The 23,473-nt window shown below is 35.6% G+C and overlaps 1 protein-coding gene across 1 annotated transcript in view; it reads right to left on the bottom strand.

The window, feature by feature from the left end:
• LRP1B (LDL receptor related protein 1B) overlaps window positions 1-23,473 on the bottom strand; it is a 1,366,825-nt gene that overhangs the window by 1,131,001 nt on the left and 212,351 nt on the right. The window lies entirely within an intron of this gene.

A 23,473-nucleotide genomic window follows, 5' to 3' on the forward strand; every position in this document is an offset into this window, starting at 1 on the left:
GACCTTAGAGGTTTTTGCCTTTTGTTCATTGTACTGTTCTGCTGAGGTAACAAATTTCAATGAAGACTCTCAGTGCAGTATTTCCAATAAGGATCTTTGACTTTAAGTAGGATTTTTTTGGAACATGACCTCAAACTTTGCCTGATTGTTAATCCATATCACTGTGCAGACTTAGCATATCAGTTTGTTCAGGTGTTATCAGTGTACCTTCATTTGATAGACATATGTAAAAATATTGCTTGATGATGGTGTATATTATATGATAGAATAATAAGGCATTTTGTCTTTGTGGCTTCCTTGTGGCAACAAAAAACATGCAATTTTCATGCATGTCCTGAGATGTTAAGAGGTTCATACCTGAATTTAAATCAGTGAAGCATAATCAGGAAGATGAAATGTTCAATGTTCTTTTAAAAACTGATGAGTATACAAAAATAACACAAAGAGCAGAATACTGCTGGGAAGATACACAGTCATCAACTACAGCAGTATGCCATGGGTTATTGCAATGATGCATTTTCAAACTATGTACTTGAGGAAGACATAACAGCACATATTCAACCGCAAAAAATATATTACAAGAAATCAGTTGCTTCATTTACAAGAATTATAGCAGAGTAGTTAAGTGCACAAATGTTATAGTTAGACATCGAAGATTTTAATCTTGACTGTATTCATTATATTTGACACCTTGAGCACTAGCAATCACTATCCACATCCCAAACATGGAGGGATGACAATAATGTCAACCTCATAAGGCTGTGGGAAGGATAAAATAGACATCTTATTATTAAAATATTTACAGTAAACCCTAACACGAAGTAAGCCATCACTGTCAGCCAATAATTAATATCAAGCAATACAGAAAGTTAGAGTGCTATTGCATTGCCTTTATACATCTCAAAAAAGCAATAATTACAATTATGAAATATTTAGGATACTACAGAAAAATTGTTTCGTTCGGTTCCAAATACCAGCTTCTAAGTGTCTGAACTGATGCTTGGGTGGTTTGAGTTTAGTATTTTCAATCTTATTATAGTGAGAGTATTTTTTTAAAACTCATAGCTCCCTTTTTATATAGAGTCTGATGTAGGAGAATCGACAGCAAGTGTTCTAATGTACTACCTAACTCAACCTCTCCATGATCCCTGTCTATTTTCTCATTTAAAAAACATGATAGGAAAAGGAGGAAGAAGCTACATAAAATACATCAGGCATAATTCAAGCATTATCTGAACTAGGAATATCCCTGGAAGGGAAAATGAACAATGCGTCAAAATTCATTGTAATTGCTGTTTCTCTAAGTTAAAACTCAGGTTTTCAATGACAAATCAAAAACAAAACAAAACAAAACAAAAACACTGATAAGTGTAAGCTTCAGTGTTGCTGAACACTGACATAATTCAAGATTATTTTACATTTAATTTGCCTACATTTAATTTATGGGCATTTCCAACAAACTTGTAGATTTATCTTATTTCTTAATTCTTTCAGTTATACAGTTAAGATTAGCAAAAGTCTCTGGCTGAATTTTCATTTTTCGTGTGTAATTTGACTTCCTTGATTCCTTTGAATCTTCTAGACAGTCCCAGGAACTAGTTTGTGAGGAATTTCCAGACAGAATGTGGAGAAAACTCAGTATCTATTTAGGCCCAAGGAAGTCTATTTCCCATCATACCTATATCACATTCAAATGAAGAAATCTTCATTCCTCTTCCTTAAAAACTTTCTTCCTTAAGAACTGTTTAAAATATATAAAATTTCCTTCAAAATCAATAAGTAAAATTTTCTGGCTGAACAATTTTGAAATAATGAGAAACAATGGGATCTGTAGTATGCAATAGGGTGCATTTTATCTGAGTCACATCATCCCTGAAATTGGGTAATTCCACATGTAAATAAGTGGAAAGTACCTTTTAGCTTCTACCAGCACCTGCACCTCATTTTGATTCCTCAAATATTTTCCTATTAGTAGAAAGGGACACTCTTCAGAGAAGATACCAGTCCTATCTGGTACAGCCTAACACTACATTTAATGAAAATGACAAGTCCTATACCTTATAAGAACTATCTACGAAGACAATTTCTTTTTTAGAGACTACATACAGTTTTCAAACACAACTTTCTTCAAGAAAGTAGCTCTAACTTCCATGAGCAAAGCTCTAGAAGTGAAACAGAACATTGCACAGGAGAATGCGTGAGCATAAGCAGAACTTCAGGCATATAAAAACTGAGCACTCACTTTTACTTATCCACATTTCTCTGGCTGAATAAAGAAATCATGACAACACTGAAATCCACCCTGTCATCTTGGTAACAAATCCAACAAAGGCTTAGGTTGTCTATTTTATTATAACAGAAAATAAAGTTGTCCAAGTAAGAATGGAAGTTGTAAGGCACATAACCTTGTCAACTAAGAGAAGACCAATCCAAAATGAAAACTCTCCTATACCAGTTCATAACTGCTCTCATAGATAACAAAATCATGTTCATTTTTTTCCTTTATAAACTAGTTCTGCTATCAAAGCATACATTTTTGAGTCATAATAATAAACTAGAGACAGTTCTTCCTGGGCAATCATATGTAACAAAACCCATGGAAAGTGTTGGGTAATACAGATCAAGAGAAGAACACGACATACCCCACTCAAATAGCTGGAGACTTTCCAGTCTACCTCATGCCCTCAAAATCTTTTGGTTATGTAAGAGAAACACTTCTCAACAAAATTCACCTCCTATTTTACAGGTGCATTGACCTCCCATCTGTCTTCTACCCAACTGGAAAAGAGAACATTTTGAAAATAAAATCAAGAAAAGCTTTTTTGGCCTTTTTTTTTTTTTTTGCCTTTGAATGCACAAACACTACGAAGGCATCCAATGTTTTCATTGGGTTGTACAAGACAGATTATAACATGATTTTTCCTGAAGTTTCTGGTTATGTTCCTCCCATAAAGAAAACCTAGAACCACAGAATTCTTTTAATGAAAAGTAGTATAACATCTTTATTATCCCTCATTTTTCTATTGTAATCCAATTATTGCTTTCTTAATGTAGTAAAATCCCTCTCATCTTTTAGTGTCCAGCTCACAGGTCGTAATTCCATTAACCCCTTACATTGCTGCCTACCTTCTCTGAGGTCAGAAGGAGTTTCCATGTTTGACCTCTAAGCACAATGTCAAGCAACTTTCATTCTAGGAACACTTATCACTCTGAAGAGAAGGTAATCATCATTAAATATTCTGAATTTAGTTCTATCATACCACTGTCACACTGCCCTGCACTATAAAAGTTAAGATTTTCTGTCTGCAAAATTCATGCTGTATTCATAGTATCTAACACAACAGAGAAGGCATTAAACACACTTATGTTAGATGTAGGGAAAAAAGGAAGGAAAGGAAAAGGACAGAAAGAAGCAAGGACATAAGAAAGGATGGAGAGAGAAAGTTGCTGTCAGAATTTAAACAGCAACTTGACTGCTGTCAGAATTTCATTATCCTGCTGTATGCCTTTCCTACGTAACATAGAGTTACAACTTACATGTGTCAGGGTGTTAAATTATTGTTGTAAAACAGGATTCATGGAGAAGCTGATTAAATCTAATTTATTCACAAGGGTTTCAGTTACTGATACAGAAAAATAACCAGGGTATGTTAAGAATAGTGATACAATTGCAGATCCTATTTGTATAAAGATAGGCGATAATAATAATATGTATGTATTTGCATAGAATATTTCTGGAAAGAATGAAAATGTTAATTTTTCTTCTTCAAGAATGTAGTGGAGAATCAGGGAATGAGTTTTACTACTTGAAAGAAAGGGTGTACTTAGATTAAGGTAAGTGTTGTGGATAATACCAGGGATCTTATATGGCTATCATATTTCCTTAATTGTTGAAAATTCTGTTGAAAAGATACTTCCCAATGAACTGTTTTTTTTTTTCTGGGCAACAAATATGTATAAATATTCTTGTAAGCATCCATTCAGATTTTAGCTATAAATAAATGAGTACATTGAATTAATAGGCTTTTGTTTCTCAAACAATAGCAGCTCATAGCAGTACTAACAATCATGGCAGACAGAACTGCAGAACTTGTATACTTCTTAGTAATGCATTATATTAGTCCCCTTTAGAATTACTGAATGAGAATTTTGAAGGAACAGAGCCAGCAATCCATGTTGCCCTGAATTCATGAGGTAATTTTTGTGGGTACTTGAATATCACTGCTCTTGAAAACTTTGTAACCTAACAGCACCATCTATTGGTAGTGACGCTCCTGAAGCCAAGTCAAGTTCTCCAAGGGGAAGCAGACATCCATCTGCCTCATTTCTTTTTCTTTTTTTTTTTTTTTTAAGGTTTATTTCTTTTATTACAAAGTCAGATATACAGAGAGGAGGAGAGACAGAGAGGAAGATCTTCCGTCTGATGATTCACTCCCCAAGTGAGCCGCAACGGGCCAGTGCTGCGCCGATCCGATGCCGGGAACCTGGAACCTCTTCTGGGTCTCCCATGCGGGTGCAGTGTCCCAAAACATTGGGCCGTCCTCGACTGCTTTCCCAGGCCACAAGCAGGGAGCTGGATGGGAAGTGGAGCTGCCGGGATTAGAACCGGCGCCCATATGGGATCCCGGGGCTTTCAAGGCAAGGACTTCAGCCACTAGGCCACGCCGCCGGGCTCCATCCCCCTCATTTCAGTTGTCATGTCTTGTGTGAAAAAGTGAAAATTAACAAAACCTCATATAACAGTACATATAAATGCAGCCACAGCTATTAGTTTCTCAAGCTTACAGTTTAATAGATACATTATAAACAAATGGATCTACCATATTTTTATAAAGTGGGCAAACTAGCAGTTAATGGGACAAAGAAACTGTAGCAAACCAATCGACAAAGCAGTGGCAGCAAAGAGTTCACACGAATGGGGACATTCAAACCAAATGGTCACAAAATTCAGCCATAATTGTGTGTGTAATAATAATAATAATAATAACAGCAATAACAACAATGCTTTAGAATCCAGCTAGTACTTACTGAACTTACTGTGTACTTTGTCATGTATCAAAGGTCCTGTCCGCAGGCAGGAAGATAAAAAGGGGTCCGCCAAAATACATGGAAAGATTCTATCAGTTATGATGCATATGTAACCACACTGAATAACCTGGATATGATCCCCAGCTTTGTATTTCAACTAATACAGACTCAAGGAGGTATATGATGGTTCAACTGGTTCCTGCAACTAAAATGGAAAATCTTGATGGTGTGCTCCTGGCTTTTTCCATTTGCAGTCCCAACCATTGTCAGCATATGCACATTAAATGACAGATTACATTGTTCTCTTTTTTCTCTGTTAGGACACAGGTGCAGGAGAGAGAGAGGCAAGGTTGGAACTCACAACTAAATCGAACTTATTATCAAAGAGAAAAATAAATTCACAGTGGGTGGCTTACTGCTCTTGTGGATGGAGCTGAACACGTGTCAAGGGTCCAGTCCTTCAGCAGGCTAAGCTTTTTGTTCTTGGAGGTGATCTTAGGAGAGGGAAAAATCCAGGAAAATGGAGGAGCTGGCAGCAGAATGGTCAGCTTTTCCCAGTCATTCTAGCCTTGGTGGATTTTGTTCTCTGGGGGCAAGAAAATTCAGACTGGGGGGGAGGCAGCTTACACTGGTCTTTTTAAATTCAGTGTAACAGATCAAGGGAACAGAATAGGAACCCCAGAAGAATACCACACATGTACAACCAATTATTCTTTAACAAGAGAACTAAACATTAATCCAGGGGAAAAGTTTGGTTTCTTCAATAAATGCTATTATGACAATTTCATAGTAGCCTGATGAAGTAAGAAGCAAGACCCATAACCTGCACCTTACACCTAAATGTGTACCCAGAAAGCATTAAACTATTAGAGTAAAACATAGGAAACACTGTTTAAGATAGAGTCACTGTCATAAACTTCTTACAAAAGTTACCAAAAGGAAAGGCAGTCAAAGGTAAAATAAACAACAGACCACATCAAACTAAGAAACTTCTCTGTACAGCAAAGGAAACAATGAAACAAGAAAGCAGTCAACAGAATGGGAGAAAATTTCTGCATACTACAGAGATAGGGGACTAATAATATCCAGGATTTAAAAGAGCTTCAGAAACACAATAAAGGCAAAACAAACAACCGTGTGAATAAATTGGTGAAGAACAGGAACAGGCATTTTTCAAAAGAAAGAATTCAAATGGCTTACAGACATGACAAAATGTTCAGACTCCTAGATATTAAGGAAATACAAATAAAAATCACAGTAATGTTTCACGTAAATCCAGTGACGTTGGCCTGCATTCAGAATTCTACTAACAACATCTTCTGGCACTGATGTGGTGAGAAAACTACCATACTCCAATGTTGCCAGGAGTGCAGTCTGCATAGAGAGTGCTCAGACAAATGAAGATGGATCTACTCTATGACCCAGCTATTCTACTCCTGGGAATATATACAAGAGAACTAAAATGTGCATGTGAAAAAGTGACTCGCAGACCTTGTTACAGCAGCAAAATCCATAATAGTAATGACATGGAACCAATCCAAATGCCCATCAAAAGAGAAATGGATAAAGAAACTGTGGTACATTTGCGCCATGGCATACTACTTAGCCATTAAAAAGAATTTACTATTGTTTGTAACAAAATGTTCACAACTGGAGGCCACAATTATCAATGAAATAGAACAATCCCCAAACTACAAATGTCATATGTTTTCTCTGATATAAAGTGACATTCATGCAAAATATATGATAGATAAAAATATTCTCATGGATACACTGTATAATAGAGGCTGGTATACAGGGAATTGAAGATATATTGTCATATGTATCTTTTCTCTAGAATAAAAGGAGGGACCCAAATAAAACTGCTAAACATACTTTGCGCATAGGATACTTGACTTTTGATCATTGCCAAAACCTACAATGGGATGATACACTTAAATAGCCAAATGTTGGAACTATGACTATTGCTGAAGGATATATTATTTTAATAAGTCAGGGGAAAACAGTTGGGGTGGGGGGATAGGAGATGCCAGTGAAATCCCTGTATCTTTAAAATTGAACCACCGAAAAGCATCTAATTTTTTTAATTAATTTCATTGCATTATGTGACACATTTTTTTATGCACTGGGATTTCCCCCGCCCCTCCCCAAGCCCTCCCCACCCCCCACAGTGGACTGCTCCACCTTGTTGCATTTCCATAGTTCAAATTCAGTTGAGATTCTTTCATTGGAGGTTTTGACCAATCATAAAGTCCAGCATCTTATTGTCCTGGTAAGTTCAATGGCTTCTTGGTGAGACCATCTCTGGTCTGAAGGTAGAACTAGCAGAGTATCATCCCAATCAGGTAAAAAACCCAACATAATATTTACAACCATTTACAACATTATGGCATTAATTGACATGGTATTGATTAGCCAATATGTTACTAGGGAAATGCACGTTCTCAACCACAACCTGTGACTTCCTCATAGACATTTCAATTTTGGTTTATATTCAACCATGTTCTAGATACCTTAAAATGGCTATAGATTGCTATTCAGCTGTCTCTTGTCTATTTTAGTGTTAGTATTTAGCATCTTATAGCATTGAAGCATGATTTTGCTGAACCTGGTTGCTTTTCGGGTAGTCTAACTCTATAACTTTAACAGGACATACGTCAACAGTTTAGGTGAACATTTTTGGGAGGGGTGTGCAGAGAAATCTTTATCACCCCAGTGAGGAGTAACTGAAAGTGTCCCTGGATAAAGATCCCCTAACACACTGTCCTAATGGCATAAGAATCAAACTTGTGTTCTTGCTCTCTTCACTCTCTTTCTTCTTCCCCAACTCCATCTTGCTTTTCCTCTCAAATTAATAAATAGGTCTTTTTAAAAAGATATATGAAAAATGCACATTATGCTTTAATTCTATTTCCATTAACTATTTGAAGCCCCATTACATTCAGCAGTCAGCCCAGGCCAAAGGAAAGGGGCAGGTACACAGGGGTAGGCATTTGATAAATCTCTGGCTAAACAAGTGAAATTCCTTATCTTTGCTTAATTGCTTCATAAAGCGGAGGATTTTTGAAACAAAATCTTGACTAGAATTTCTGCAATCTGAGGCACTAAATTTGCCATTGTCTGAATTACTTGTGTGTTTTGAAAAATTGGCCTCATGTTTTGTAAAAATCTGAGTAACTGTTTAAATCCCTTATTAAATCCCCCCATGTAGTTTTAGAGTAAGCCACATTCATGAAGCTCCTGCTGAGAGTAGAATACCATGTTTTACAGATAATTTATGCATTCTATATATGCTGTACAGTTCTTTGAAAAGGCATTCATCATTCCAAATCACAGGTACTTCCAAAGCCATTTTCTATACAAGGATGTTAACATGAATAACTACAGCGGTTTTAAATTTCTTGTTTCTGCAGGGTATGTTTTAAGTGATGTTATTCTATTTTCTTCTGCTGGTTTGCTGCCATTGCACACATTCTAGAGTTTTATGACCTAATCCACATCTTTATCTAAACCAATGTTTATCATAATAATCATTATTGGTGATGACCAGTGGGCCTGCATAATCCCAAAGTTTATACTCTACCCATTAATATTAATTTTTGTGGTGCACTTGGGACTACCACAAATAGGCTTATGTGTTCACTGCCAGGATTACATTAGGTAAAAATGAAGACAATTAGCTGTATTTCCTTAGAAGAACACACAGGCATTAAAATACCAACATTGAACTACTTGCAAGAAGTCGCCAAAGATGAAGTACAGAACAAACTCATAGCCATGCCAGTTTGGCAAGTGTCTTTGGGGAAATCACTTAACTTCCAAACAGAATTTAGAAACAGGCTATCCTCTGTTAGTAAAATGTAATCACCAACAATGTCCTGATTGTTGGGATTTGAAAAATAAGGAGTTTCTCCAAAAGTGGCACACTCTCCATTTGCAAGACTTTTAATAAATCATACAAACTTGGTTATACAGTTTCTACAATTTTATTTGGAGTATTATTGAACAGCTTACAAATTTAGTAAACAAAATTCTCAGAAAAGCTTCAGAACTCAGTACGAGTTAAGGCTATAAGATTTAGAACCAAACAGGGGAAACTTAATTAATCTTCATTTGTGTACTCACTTAGTCGTACTAGGGGAGGTCCATTTCTACTCTAGGCTAGCATAAATATTAAGTGGGTGAAAAATAAGTGCCCCGTAGTATTTTTGTTTTATAAATGGGGAATCCATAGCTGAGAAAAGTTAAACAATATATTTCAGGTTATACAGCAAGTAAGGCAATAGTCCAAATCTGAATGTCTCCTCTAGCTGAGTCTATTTCCCATACCTAAGACACTGTTCTGATAATCTATAATCCAAAAAAGGAACATAACTGCTTAGAATGGGTACATGGAAGAAACATCTAATCTGCAACCTAAAAGACTTATAGCCACTGCCATCTGGGGAAAGAGATGCGGGGAACTTATCGCAACCTACAGCACCTGTTGCTCCAGATTTCAGAACCCAAGCTATTCATCTTCTATTATCATTTCTAAATTCGGAATAGTCCAAAAAACCAACAAGGATGGTACAAACCAAACCCCTCTAATATAAAAGCAGGACCCAGCTTCATGCCTGTCTCCATAGGATTCACCTTCTTCTTTATCTGGCCTTTCAAGCTTTTAATCACTGAACTCAAGGACTCATTTGCTTTTGCAGTAAGAATCCTGGTTGTTGAGTAACCCTTTAGGGTGGTTTGTTAGAGGAGTTGCAGGTATGAGCAGAATGGAAATGCTGCCTTTTCAAGCCCCTAAACCAGTGGAAGCCCACAATATCACCATAAATTCCATGAAAAGAAGGCAGCATCGAACAGGAAAGAACTTGGGCATGAGCTGATCTCTTATCTCTCTCCAGGAGAAAGATCTAGAACTGTTACCTACTCAGAAAGCCAGGAAATAAAGCAACCATTGCCTGCTGCTTGCTCTATGCTTTTGTGATGCTTCCTCTCTCCAGCACCATCATTTAAGTGACTGCCTTTCTGTGTGTTAGACAGGTAGATTCAGTTTGGGGGTTCTACAGTAGTATCTCCAATTAGTTTTAGGTGTTGTTCAGAAATATAGTACATGTTCATTTGAACAAATCCAAAAACCTAACAAGTGTCTAAATGAAATAAGCCTTCATATAGGCTGAACACCCTTAATAAAACCCTGTACTACACCACCACTTTTTGTAAGACATGATTATTTTAAAGGAACAATGACAGAAAGAAGATGAGGTTGCGAGGGAAATCTTACATCTGCGGATCCACTGCCCAGATGGGTTAGACCAAACCAAACTGCCTAATCAATTGTGCAAAAACACTTGCCCCTATCATTTTCATTTTACAATTTCACTGTCTTCTGTTTTCTTCCATTCTTCTACCCAGAACACTGAGCATAAATAATAAGTACATTTCTCAACTACTTTGGTTTCTGCTGATATCATTCAACATAACATCATTTGCATTCTAAAGGGCAAATAGTCATGTTGACAAAAAAATAAAATTTATAAGTTTCATAGACATCCAAACATCTGTGCAGTATGCAAGTCTTATTCTGTTCTCAGCAAAATGCCTGAGCTATGGAGCAATCACAAATACATATATTTATTTTTATTTATTTATAAATATATTAGATATATGTGTACATATGTATATATAGATATGTATATTTTGTGTTTGTGCATGTATATATACATATATATTATATACATATACCATTATATGTGTATATAGATGTGTATATATGTATATTTTGCATATGCATTTTATGTATCTGCATATGCATTTATGCATATTTTATACAGATATCATATATATAAACATATACGCGTGTATTTGCCAGGAAAAATAGTCTGTGAAAACAAAGAAAAGTAAGTGAACAATTCCTTGGCTAGGAGATCACATTTTTTATGGAAATAATGTGAGGAAGAAAATCAACCTACATTTCAGTACTATGTGGATCATCATAATATTGTAACACGAAAAATTTGCATAGTGAAAAGCCATGCTTTCAAAAGGGATATGTGAATAATGGGAGAAAGGTGTTAAATTTCCCAGTTGCTTTCCCAGGGAGAAGTGAGTGACACACATTCATGTCGTTTAACATTTACTTTCTGGAATCTATCTACACAGCAGCTTTGCCTATGACATTTCTAATACTAGGTACCCAGGTATCTTTAAATGAGTACAATACCCAAAACATAGCACATGCATTAAGGGCAGTAAGCAAATTCATAGTTCTTATTCAGTTGCTTTTGACCAGGTTACAATTGCTCAAAGGGGGCCCAGCGCGATGGCATAGTGGTTACAGTCCTCGTCTTGCACGCACCAGGATCCCATATGGACGCTGGTTCTAATCCCGGCAGCCCCGCTTCCCATCCAGTTCCCTGCTTGTGGCCTGGGAAAGCAGTCGAGGACTGGGACGCTGCACCCACATGGGAGACCTGGAAGAGCTCCTGGCTCCTGGCTCCTGGCTCCTGGCTTCAGACTGGCTCAGTTCCAGCCATTGCAGCCACTTGAGGAGTAAATCATCAGATGGAAGATCTTCCTTTCTGTCTCTCCTTCCCTCTGCATATTCGCCTTTCCAATAAAAGTAAAATAAATCTTAAAAAAAAAAAGAAGTTGCTCGAAAGGAACTCTTTGACCTTATCTGCAGTTCAATTAACAAGCAGTCTGGAATTTTAAGGCTTAAAAAGTCTAAAAAAGTAATTGTTATACCAGGATCAATTCATGATTTGTTCATCAAAACTCCTAATTTCCTTAGTGAACTGTTCCTGGTAATTTAACTGACTATTTTCTAATTATCCTTCAGTTTGGTTACTTAGAGTGATTTTAATGGGAGCAAGAGATATGAGCTAAGTCACCAAGGAAATATGCAATGTAAGGTCATAATATGCTCACTGAACATCTATGTTGGGGTGAAACTGTCTTAGGAAATACCACTTGAGGATATGTTCAAAACATCACCTGGATTTCCTGTTTAAGTAAGTTAATGAGTAGATAAAAATTTTTCACTTTCAAAGCTATAACAGGTGAGTGACAAAGTAACTAAGTAGTTTGTCACTCACCCCCCAGAAAAGTCAATTACATGAGTCACATTCACTATTTTCTCTTTTCTTCATAAAAATAGAATTCTCTATTTCTCTCCAAAAGTTATAATAATAAACTTGATATTTAAACTCTTAGCTTAGGCTTGAATAGGCCTCCGCAAGCACATTCACATACAGTTTCACTTAACCTTGAACACTTGAATGAAAAAAATAATTTATCCTAGGATATCAGGGACTAAAATGAGGTGTCATAAAAATATAAATAAAAAATAAAGTAACTAAAATTAATTTTAGATAAATTCACGTGCTAATGGGTTCTGGCTATTTCTGATACTTTTAAGATCACATAGGTCAAAAGTCCATAAAATTAGGAAATAATCATATTACTTTATACCAGGGTAAATTCTGTCTCTTGTTGATGTCAGTTCCCTGTTTACTTTCTGGAAGTAATCTCACTGGAAGTGATCTCACTTTACTTAGACATATGATTATTTTTTAAAAGTATTTTCTGTATGATCTTAAAGTAAATATTAATTGGGGTTCTACATATTTGGAAGTGAATTATTTTAGGGTCTAAGTAAGTTGGTTCTAAAGAAAAATAGAATTATGATTCTCAGCACAATGTACTGCAGGTACAGAGTAAATAATAATTTTTAATGATTATGAAGATGATAAAATAATTGGAAATTGGGGCACAGTTGTGCTAACCTTCTTCCTAAGGGTTTAATTTAAATAATAAATTGTCCTACTTATCCATGTAACATCACACAACATTAATTTTTATTGCTATGCTAGACATTATGAAAATGGAAACTCCATGATAGAAACAAGGCAGTTTAGTCTAAGTACCTTATCTTACATTTAAATATGCAGAAGACCAGAGAACTTAACAAATGTCCAGTGGTCCAAACTTTGAACCCTAAAGAGAGCTTTAGATTCAGGCTGTCATCCCTTCTGTACCAACGACTTAACTGCACTGAGCATTGCTGTTCACTCTTTTTGACACCTGAGACATGCAAACAGACAAAAGAATGTCTAAGAAAAACACCGGAGCTGCACTAAAACCATTCATGTTATACTAAATTAGCTACCTAACTATTCCATTCACTTTGAGATATGTAATGTATCCAACATTATAGCGCACTTATGTCAAAGGAACATTAACTTCATTTTCCTTTCCCCAAGGCGACCTGAAAAGGAAATAAACAAAAGTACATTGGGGAAAGGGTGTGACACTTTTTAAAAGCAATCTTATCTCTGCATTAGTACTTAAATGGCTAAGCCTCTGGATTGCTTTTCCAATTTACTAGGCTTCTGAGTTTTCTACTACACTCAAGCAGAGTATACATTTTATAGACACTGCATTTTATTCTACTTCCAAAGGGAATTTATGTAATAATTCATCTTATCCCTTCTCTGGCTCACTTAGCTAGCTACAATCCCTGGATTATAGGGGAACTTCAACCAAAAGTCCAGATGAAAGTCTGTTTATATTTTAGCACACCGACAATGGATTATTGTTTTATTACACTGATGACAGACTGTTCTTTAAAAGAGAGAATCAAGGAGAAGATTTTTTCTTCTGCTATAATCAACATGATTCTAGTAAAATTGTGGTCATTAAAGGAATGATGCATTCCTTAAAAAAAACAAGGTTTGGAGGGTTGTTTTTTTTAGATTATTCATTTTTATTGGAAAGTCAGATATACAGAGAGGAAGATCTTCCATCTGATCATTCACTCCCCAAGTGAGCCGCAACGGCTGGTACTGCGACAATCCGAAGCCGGGATCCAGGAACCTCTTCCAGGTCTCCCATGAGGTGCGGGGTCCCAAGGCTCTGGGCCATCCTCGACTGCTTTCCCAGTCCACAGACAGGGAGCATGATGGGAAGTAGGACTGCCGGGATTAGAACCAGCATCCATATGGGATTCTGATGTGTGCAAGGTGAGGACTTCAGCCGTTAGGCTACCATGCTGGGTCCCAATTGCTGTTTTTGTATAAAAACCATCATTTAAAGATCTTGAAGTACTAAAGATTAAGTCATGTTCAAGTCAAATGCTGAAACAGCTTATACTTTTTACATAATCAATACTGAAACTTGAAGAGTTCATTATGGTGCTTTCAAATGTGCATATCTACTGCTTTGTCTCTGTCCTGTTACTGATAAGGAAAAAAAAGCAATTCCAACTGATTAACGTAACAATAAATTAACTGATCTAATTTGTAGTTTAAAAGCAGGATGCTATTTGGTAATGAGAAAGTACATTGCCTTTTTAAAATACTTGTAAATATTTCTAACACCACAAACCATGACATACAATAAATGAAAATCTTAATGATTGACATCAAATAGCTATTACACTATAGGTTTAAATGTTACATGTCATCATGATCCTGAAATCAAGCTCCATATTAAGTATTAACATTGAAATTACATAAATCAGAACTTGAACTATGAATCCCAAATTGTTTCTCAAATAGATTTGCATTTAAAAAGAAAATCCTGGGCCTATCTTATCTTCAAGCACTGTTTTATCTCTGTTCAAAATTAAATTAAAAGTTTATCTAGCAAACTAGGACAACTTATGCCTCGAGGCAGAAAGGCTGCTAAGATGTGAATCCTAGCAATTTGAGCATCCTGTCTGTGGCAATACCCTTATTCATTGTCCTTCTGCAATACCTACTTCACCTTTTTATATTGGCCTGGCCATCTTTAGTTCCTGGAACACATATACTAATTCAGAAAAGCTTGAAGTCTTCATTGAAACTTGATGTAAATTAATGTCCAACTGCAATTGCAGTTTGTAAGCTTTTTTCAATTGCCACAGTACGTCCGCTGTCCTTTCAATGTGTGATTTAGGTGATAATGACTTTTTTTTAAAGGAAAAAGTTGGGGTGTGAGTATATGTGAGGCATATGGATGCCAGCATTACAAGCAATGATTAACAAACTACAACACAATGCTGGTCCTTAAGTAAATTCTTAAAAATCTACTCTTTTTTTAAAATAACTTTACAACGATAACCACTTTTAAAGTTCTCTTTATTATATTAAGTACTTGCCAATAGAAGATACTTTTTCTTCTATGTTTTACATATACATTCACTTAATGGACATTTACTGGTGCCTGATATTGTGCAATAAGGAGTACACTGTCCAGAAATGAGGTTATAATATGTTTAAAGTGAAGCTCCAAACCTATGCTGGACTTTATAATTTAATCTAGGAGATATGTTCTACATAAAATACTTTTAACGCCAGGTCAAAAGTGATATGCAATATAAAAGAGAAAAAAATGATGTATAATAGAGGTTGGGAACTCAATTCAAGGTAATTGGACTGAGGGGATCCAAGGAAGGGATTTGTGAATAAAATGCCAAATGAAACTTGTCACAGGCTAAGAGCCACCTTTCTCCTGAGAAATTTACCACAATATCTGGGCTACTTGTAAAAGGGTTTCTGGAACTGACCCAGGTGGTTTGATTTCTATCCTCAATAGTTATCATCTTATTCAACTAACAAACTCATCTAGACTAATCTGCTAAACCTAATCTTTCTTTGTGATTCTAATTAAATCACAATTATTTCCCACCACTAATCCTCTGCAAATTCTTCCTTTTTCAAAAAAGACCATTTATCTGACTACTCAGTAAATCTGATGTCTGTTTTTGTGTACTGTAACGATAACTGGCCAATTTCCACACAGCTTTATATTATAGTCAAGACAATAGCAGAGAGGCAGAAGAAATGGTACAACTGGCCAGAAGTCAATAAAACAAGGAATGCTTAAAGAACGGTCATTAATTTTAAGTTTAGATTTGTAACGATGCTGACAAATTGGTCATAATGAGAATTTGTATCAAATATTCTGATATCTTTAATTCAGGGAAATGCGATTGGACTTCATTCTGTAGACAAACCTGTAAAATACTGGACACCATTGGGATATTTCAGTAAGAAAATTATAGCCCTAGAAATACACTACAGAACATTTTAACTAGAAGCAAGCTGAACTTGGGGGAAATAATTTGGATAGTAAGATCACTTATGGAGCTATGATGATAAAATAATGTGAGATAACCAGAAAGGTGATTTTCAAAGTGAAAATTGTACTTGGAAAAGGAATACGAAAGACACTGAAACCAGAGTGAAAAGAACTAGAGATGAAGTAGAGGCAACAGAAGAAAGTAAAATAAACCTGGTTATTAGCTCATAGTTCGAAACCTAATAAAACTAGTGCCATTAATAGGAATGGGAGAAAGGGCAGTTAACTGAGTTTAACTGTCTTTCAAAATTATTCATTTATTCATTGTCATCTTATTTGAAAGCCATAGACAGAGGATGAATGAATGGATATATCAGTTGATCTATCTTCTAGCTGCTTGGTCAGTTTCCAAATGGTTGGAATACTCTGGACTGTGTCATGCTGAAATCAGGAGAAAGCATATATATATTTTTAAAGATTTATTTATTTATTTTTTTATTACAAAGTCAGATATACAGAGAGGAGAGACAGAGAGGAAGATCTTCCGTCCCATGATTCACTCCCCAAGTGAGCCACAACTGCCAGAGCTGAGCCAATCCAAAGCCAGGATCCCGGAACCTCTTCTGGATCACCCATGCGGGTGCAGGGTCCCAAAGCTTTGGGCTGTCCTCGACTCCTTTCCCAGGCCACAAGCAGGGAGCTGGATGGGAAGCTAGGCTGCCGGGATTAGAACCGGCACTCATATGGGATCCCAGGGCACATTCAAGGCAAGGACTTTGACAGCTAGGCCACCACGCCGGACCCAGGAGAAAGCATCTTAACCTGGTCTCCAACATGATGGCAAGAAGTATCTGAGTTATTACCAGCTGTCTCCTAAAATATGCATCACCAGGAAGCTTGCATTGGAAATGGATCCAATACTTTAAACTGAGTATTCTGCTACAGCACATGGACACCCCAAGCTTCACTGTAAATGCCAACAGTTACATTAATATCTAAATTGTAAACAAGTTGTGGTTCAAGCAATTGTTTATTGATCTGTAAATGCAGATTTTGAGAGAGCAGCATTGGGGTTTTGGAAATATGAGTTAGCTACAGCAATGGAAGAATTTCTATAAGGAAGTAGAGAGAGAAAAAAAGTATGACCCACATCCTTGGAAGACAATTCAAAGAAAACAGTGTAGGACCCAGAGCAATAGCCTAATGGCTAAATCCTCACCTTGCATTCGCCAGATTCTCATATGGGCACAAGTTCCTGCCCCAGCTTCTCCACTTTCCAACTAGCTTCCTGCTTGTGGACTGGGAAAGCTGTAGAGGATGTCCCAAGGCCTTGGGACCCTGCACCCATGTTGGAAACCCAAAAGAAGCTCTTGACTCCTGGGTTTGGATCAGTTCAGCTCTGGCCATTGCAGCCACTTTGGGAGTGACCAACATACAGAAGATCTTTCTCTCTGTCTCTCCTCTGTGTAAGTCTGACTTTCCAATAAAAATAAAATACATATTTAAAAAAAGCCAATGTAAAGGAAATACATCTTTGACATAAAAACAAGCAATAAAGGAAAACAGATGGGAATAAATAACAACAGGCCATAAAATGAGCAACCAGTGCCCAAATGGAATGCCAGAATCAGAAATGAGGGTTGAATCCTTACACCAAAACACTGCCCCCAAGTTGAAATAGTTTATTACGGATAGCCTGCATTTTAAAAACCAGTAAGTGAATCCAACAGATTAACATGAGAAAAAGAAAATTCTTGTCAGTGATCATTTTATTCATGTTAATTCCCCTTTTATGACCCCAGAGGTTGGATATGTGGCATAGGGATATTCAGAATACCTTTGAAAGAAAGACTATCAGCATTATAAATGATCAATGACATATATTGTGCACAATTATACACCAAGTAATATAAACTGAAGGAAAAGAGGGAGAATTTCATTAAGTGGGGAGCAACACGAAACTAGTGCCATCCAACAATCTGTAGCATTCAAAAGCCACAAAGGAGAAGTACATTTCTGTGACTGATGAAGTAAAGAGTTACTGAGAGTAGAGTGTCTTAACCTTACAATAACCACTGTACTTTTTAAAATAAAACCTATCATTATAGATATAACATAGATTGTATTCATAATATTAGTGATTAAAACACAAATGTAGAAGATGGCAAAGTATTTAAACATTTAAAATGAACAGTTTGTTTACATTAAACAAGTAATGGATCAGAGTGAAACAAGATCTTTTTTTTTAAACTAAGAAAAGCTGGTTGTCCTGAGCTGCCAAACGATTTCCATGTCTGTCTGCTACTAAACCCACCTAAGTAATTGTTACTTAGTTTTGTACAGTGAGAGGCCATTGAGTTTCAGGCCAAATGTACCGATGCTGGGTGGATACTGTAAATTCAGAAGCTCACTGCTGGGAGAATAGATGAGGACACTTCTTCATGTCTTCTGGCTTTGTTTTTGTGAGTTGCTTATGTCCCCTCTTATTCTACAGGGCTTACTTTATTTACCCCGCCCCAGGGGACAGCATGCAAATAAAATTAGAATACATTTTTCCATTATGTTTTTATATTTTGTCCTTTCATCCGGAGCCTAAGGAATTTGACATTATCAGCTGTAAGGTGCAAAATGATGATCAATCAGGCTTTTAGGAGCTGCAGGAAAAGTCTGCAATACCTTTTTTCTTTATATCCAACATAAGCAAAATAAAGCAGGTAATGATGTGGGATGCAATAAAGATTTTATTATCACTTTATTGGGATGAACACCCTATGTTACTCATATTTCTATCTATATAGTTCATTTATCCCAAACTTTAGTAATAAAGTTAATGGCATTCCACTTAACATTCATGCACTATTTTATGCTTTATGCATGCATATACATGAAATGGCAAAATACATCAGTCTGAGGATAAACAGGACCTAAGATTAAACTGTTATGTAATGATTAAATAAAAAACATGCTGTTTATTATGCCTACCCAGTAAATTGTGTCTTACTTTACTATTGACTTTCATTTCATTTCTTCTTATTCTACTTCCAGAAATATCAGTTCCTTAAGGTCAACTGTAATTGAAAATATAACTAACTTTATTGAGCACTAGCTATTTCCCAGGCACTTGGGCTAGCACTTTATACATCTTTATTTTAGCTAATTCCCACAACACTTTGCCAAGTTGTGAATGGCTCTTCTTATTTCCTAACAATTTAGAGATTCACAGAACTTTAGAAGTTGTAATTTGCTTAAGCTTCAAGGAAGGGTCTGAATATAGATTCTGAACTGGTCTTTTTGGGCTGTAAATGCCCTTCCTTAAAACAATTTACAGAATTGGGTATGGAAATATCTAAATACTTACTTTTTCTTTTTCAATTACTATGTCACATTTCAATATCAAAAGAGCTAGCAAAATTTACCAACCATCTTTCTCCTGAATCTCACATAAACAACAAAAACAGAAAAAAAAATGGCAATTAGAAAATTAAAAGTTAGCCTAAGACCACATTCTAATATTAAACACGGAACAACAGAATGCCATTTATTGAAAAATCAAATTACACAAATTTAGACATGTTACGGATATGAAATAGAAGTGCTAACTTTAGGCATACAGTGTATCAAACTTATTTTTTAAAAGCCAAAAATATGAGAAATCATGCAAAATATAATTTTAAAACCATTTTGTTTTAAACACAGAAGATCAAATCATGGTGAATTGCAGAAGTGAATTTAGCATACAAATGCATTTACCATTGTTTACAAAAATTAGTCTTCAACCATGTATTGTCTTTTTTTGCAAAATTAATTTCATTTAAAAATCACAGTTCCATCAAATCCTTAACCTTTCTTTGTTTTAGTGTTCTCATCCAGGAAGCAAAAATAACTAGCCAACTTTCTCATTTAGTAATCTTACTGATTAAATACCAATTCCTAGATACAAAATGATGTTAAAGAAGTTTACTATTGTAATCAAAGTTTCACCATTAACAACTCTAGCTCTGACCAGGTTTAATAGGTTTCTATCAGTAGGTCAGCAATTGATAGTGTACTTATTGAAACAAGATCATGAAATAGTGTGTGAATTGCAGAAGTGCGAAATATTTCAGTATAGTTTCATGTTAAGCCCATTTTGGTTTCTGTTGAAAGCAGAACTTTGTAAATAGGAACATTCAGATGAAGAAAATTAACCCCTAGACTGTTCACCATGATCAGGTACCTAAAGAAGGCGATGTGTAGAGATCCTGAGCAAATTTCTATCACCTACAAGATTCACAATAGACATAATGTATTTTTTATTTTTTCAAATTGAAGACCATATTTTAAAAGAAAGGTTCAATATTTGTGAGGTTATTCTGAAAGAGAATAACTGCCAAAACGACTGTTTCTTATTTTTTATTCATGGACTATTAATTTTTCCATCTTCAGTCAAAAAGCATAGACAGGAAATAATTTTCTTATGAATAACTTTCCAAGACACTCAATTACTATATTTTTAATTCTTGTTAGTTTTCATAACTCATTATTCCACCTATAATCTAGATTAATTTCCAGATTTTGAAAAAAAATACTCTGTAGTGCTAGCACTGTTTACTTATTTATATGACCAATGTGTAAGAGAAACTTTCATGCGTTTAGAATTATTCCATATCCTTTACTTCACATTTGGTCCAGGAAGAAGTTTCAAGCTGGAATAAATAATGGAGATCTTGGCAAGGTGAGAATACAAAGGAACCCGTGCAATTTTGCACTGTTGGCCTAGTCATTTTTCATTGAAATTTATATAAATATTTGACAAAGGTTCATGGAGTTTATATCAACCGTCCAGAACCATTTTAGGCAAGGGAGACACAAAAGAAGATGTAGAAAACAGGCATTATAGTTAAGATTCTTCTATTGTCTTACAAATGGTAAGAAACAGATAACTAAGGGGAGAATCTATGAGGCAAGTGAAGGATAAACCTTACATATTAAAGATGGGCTGGTTAATATTAGAACACCACGGCATTTGAGATTTTCAAAACAATTTTTCCTACATCATTTCATAGATTACATTATGTTAAAGACAGTTTTCAACATCATTAGCTATGACAATTTCAGAAAGAAGGTTAGAGTGTACTGAGATAGAGATTTAGGGCCCTACTATTACTTGGCTACCTGAAAAAGGTAAGGTATTGTTCACAGAAGAAATAGAATGACTGTAAAGAGATGTTCTTTCTCATGGTAACTAATCACTTGAAAAAGCCCTCATAGTGTCCCTATCAGAGGATAGCATTCAATCATCAATTAGAGAAGCAAGGTCGAACTTCGTTAAGACAATAAGCTTCCAGATGGCTCAACATCATATTTAAACCTTTGCAGGAAGCGTAAGTTATATAACAAGTGGAGAAATGCATAAATATGTAGATAAGCACACACACACACAAAGGAAAAGATACTAAAATAGGACTATTTCCTTCACCTGTTATTTTATTTTACTTTTGTCTATTCAGTCATTAAACAGTTGATGTTTACTCTGGAGAAACAGAACATCACATTCAGATTCAAGTCTTGCTTCAGCATGAGGTCAGTTGGAAATAACTGACAAAGTAGCAAAGATCAGACAAAAGGTAGAGATAAATTGTTCCAGTGTTTCATTTCCTCCTGCACTTAAGAAACACCCGACAAACAACTGACCACAAACTTATACTCGATTTAGTTTCATGACTCCAGAGAATTGAGTGATTCAGAAGCATAATATACACAGACTCCTAATAAATGTCCATAAGTCATCCTATTACTGACATATGCCCTTCACAGGTAGTAAAACCCAAACAGGAATAAATGGCAAACAGCTTATTTCCAACCTTAGTCATGATTTTCAAGATCTCAGAGAATATGTTTGATATCCCAAATACTACCAATGAAACTTCTGTTCATGTTTGAATTTCCCCCTCCTGAGTATAGTAGCTCATAATTTCCTTGGTGATGATAGATAATGGTATACATAAAAGGGGGAAAAAAACAGATCATTCCCTAAAATATATAAAGGAATCCCTGAGGAAATCAGTCACCACCTACCATTTTTTCCTAGAAGAAAGTTTACCAGAATACGAAGGACTAGATTAGAAGTGACGGCATGTTCTATTAGGCCTTCTGTATACCTGTATGCTCCCAAAGGCCTCGTCATGGGGATTTCACTTTTGACAGAGCACAAAAGTGAAATACTTGAAACAATCGCAATTTATAGACACTCAACAATTATAGCAGAAAAAATGAAAGAATCTAAATATAAAATTTCATTTTAAAACTGATATCCACTTACTTTAATGTCCTACTGACTGGTGTAATTTTAGGGTAAAGCAGGAAGAAAAAAATACACTCTTCTTAAAGAATTAATAAGTAAAGCACTTTTTAAATGAATGCCCCAAGGACAGTAAGAAACACAGGTAAAGATTCTTGGGTATGTGAAAAAGTACTCATAAGTAAAATGAACTGGACTGTCAAAATGTAATTCTCTAATTCCCAGGGCATTATCTTAAGTAACTAAGCTTGTCAGCACTATCTCTGGGAGGCCTGATAGTTTGAATTTCCAGAATACTCATATTAATTCCAGGAGATCTTCTTTATGGCACATCCATGAAATAATAAATATCACAAATTATGAGTATTCATTTTTTCTTTAATCTGTGGTATTCTAAATATTAACAGAAACAAAGCAGTAAAAGGATAAAGGATAGGCCTTCAGAAAGATCATTTTTTTTTCACACACATTGATGCCATTTTATTTACTTATTTCTAAATAGAGCTACAAACAAGCTCTGTGCCACCTACCTCACTATAAGCAGAACAGATTCAGAGAATAATAACTCATTGAAATGGAGGCAGTTACAGTCACATTTGTAATCCCTGAAGCTAGCAGTTTCACTCCCCAGAGACAGGTGTATTTATCACATTCACAACCATAGTAAAATGAAATCAGCAACCAAAGGGACTTTTGGCTCACTCATTTTCCTCTAGGAAAACCACTAGCTTGAATACTGAAAAGGAGGAAACTTTGCTGCTAGTTCTTTGAGAGAAAGTAGAAAAACCTAGATAAGTCAGTTCAGATTGTTAAAATACTCAGTAGCAGATTCAAACTGAAGAACAGCAGGACGCCTTAAAGATTGAACTAAGACATATGTAATGATAAAACAAATTTTAACATGGGAGTTGGAGAGTGTAGAGTGTAGACTAACATAAGACTTACTCTTTAAGATTCTATTTTATTCTCTATTAGTATGCTCATCTGACAGTTTTTATCTATACTCATGCTTCTCTACTCAGTTAAAGGAAATTAAAGAACAAGAAAACGATTTTTCTAATTTTAAATTTTACTTATTTTCATCTGAGATGAGAGCAAGAGAGAGGGAAA

Source organism: Ochotona princeps, chromosome 5 (assembly GCF_030435755.1).
Source record: "Ochotona princeps isolate mOchPri1 chromosome 5, mOchPri1.hap1, whole genome shotgun sequence".
Lineage (NCBI taxonomy): Eukaryota > Metazoa > Chordata > Mammalia > Lagomorpha > Ochotonidae > Ochotona > Ochotona princeps.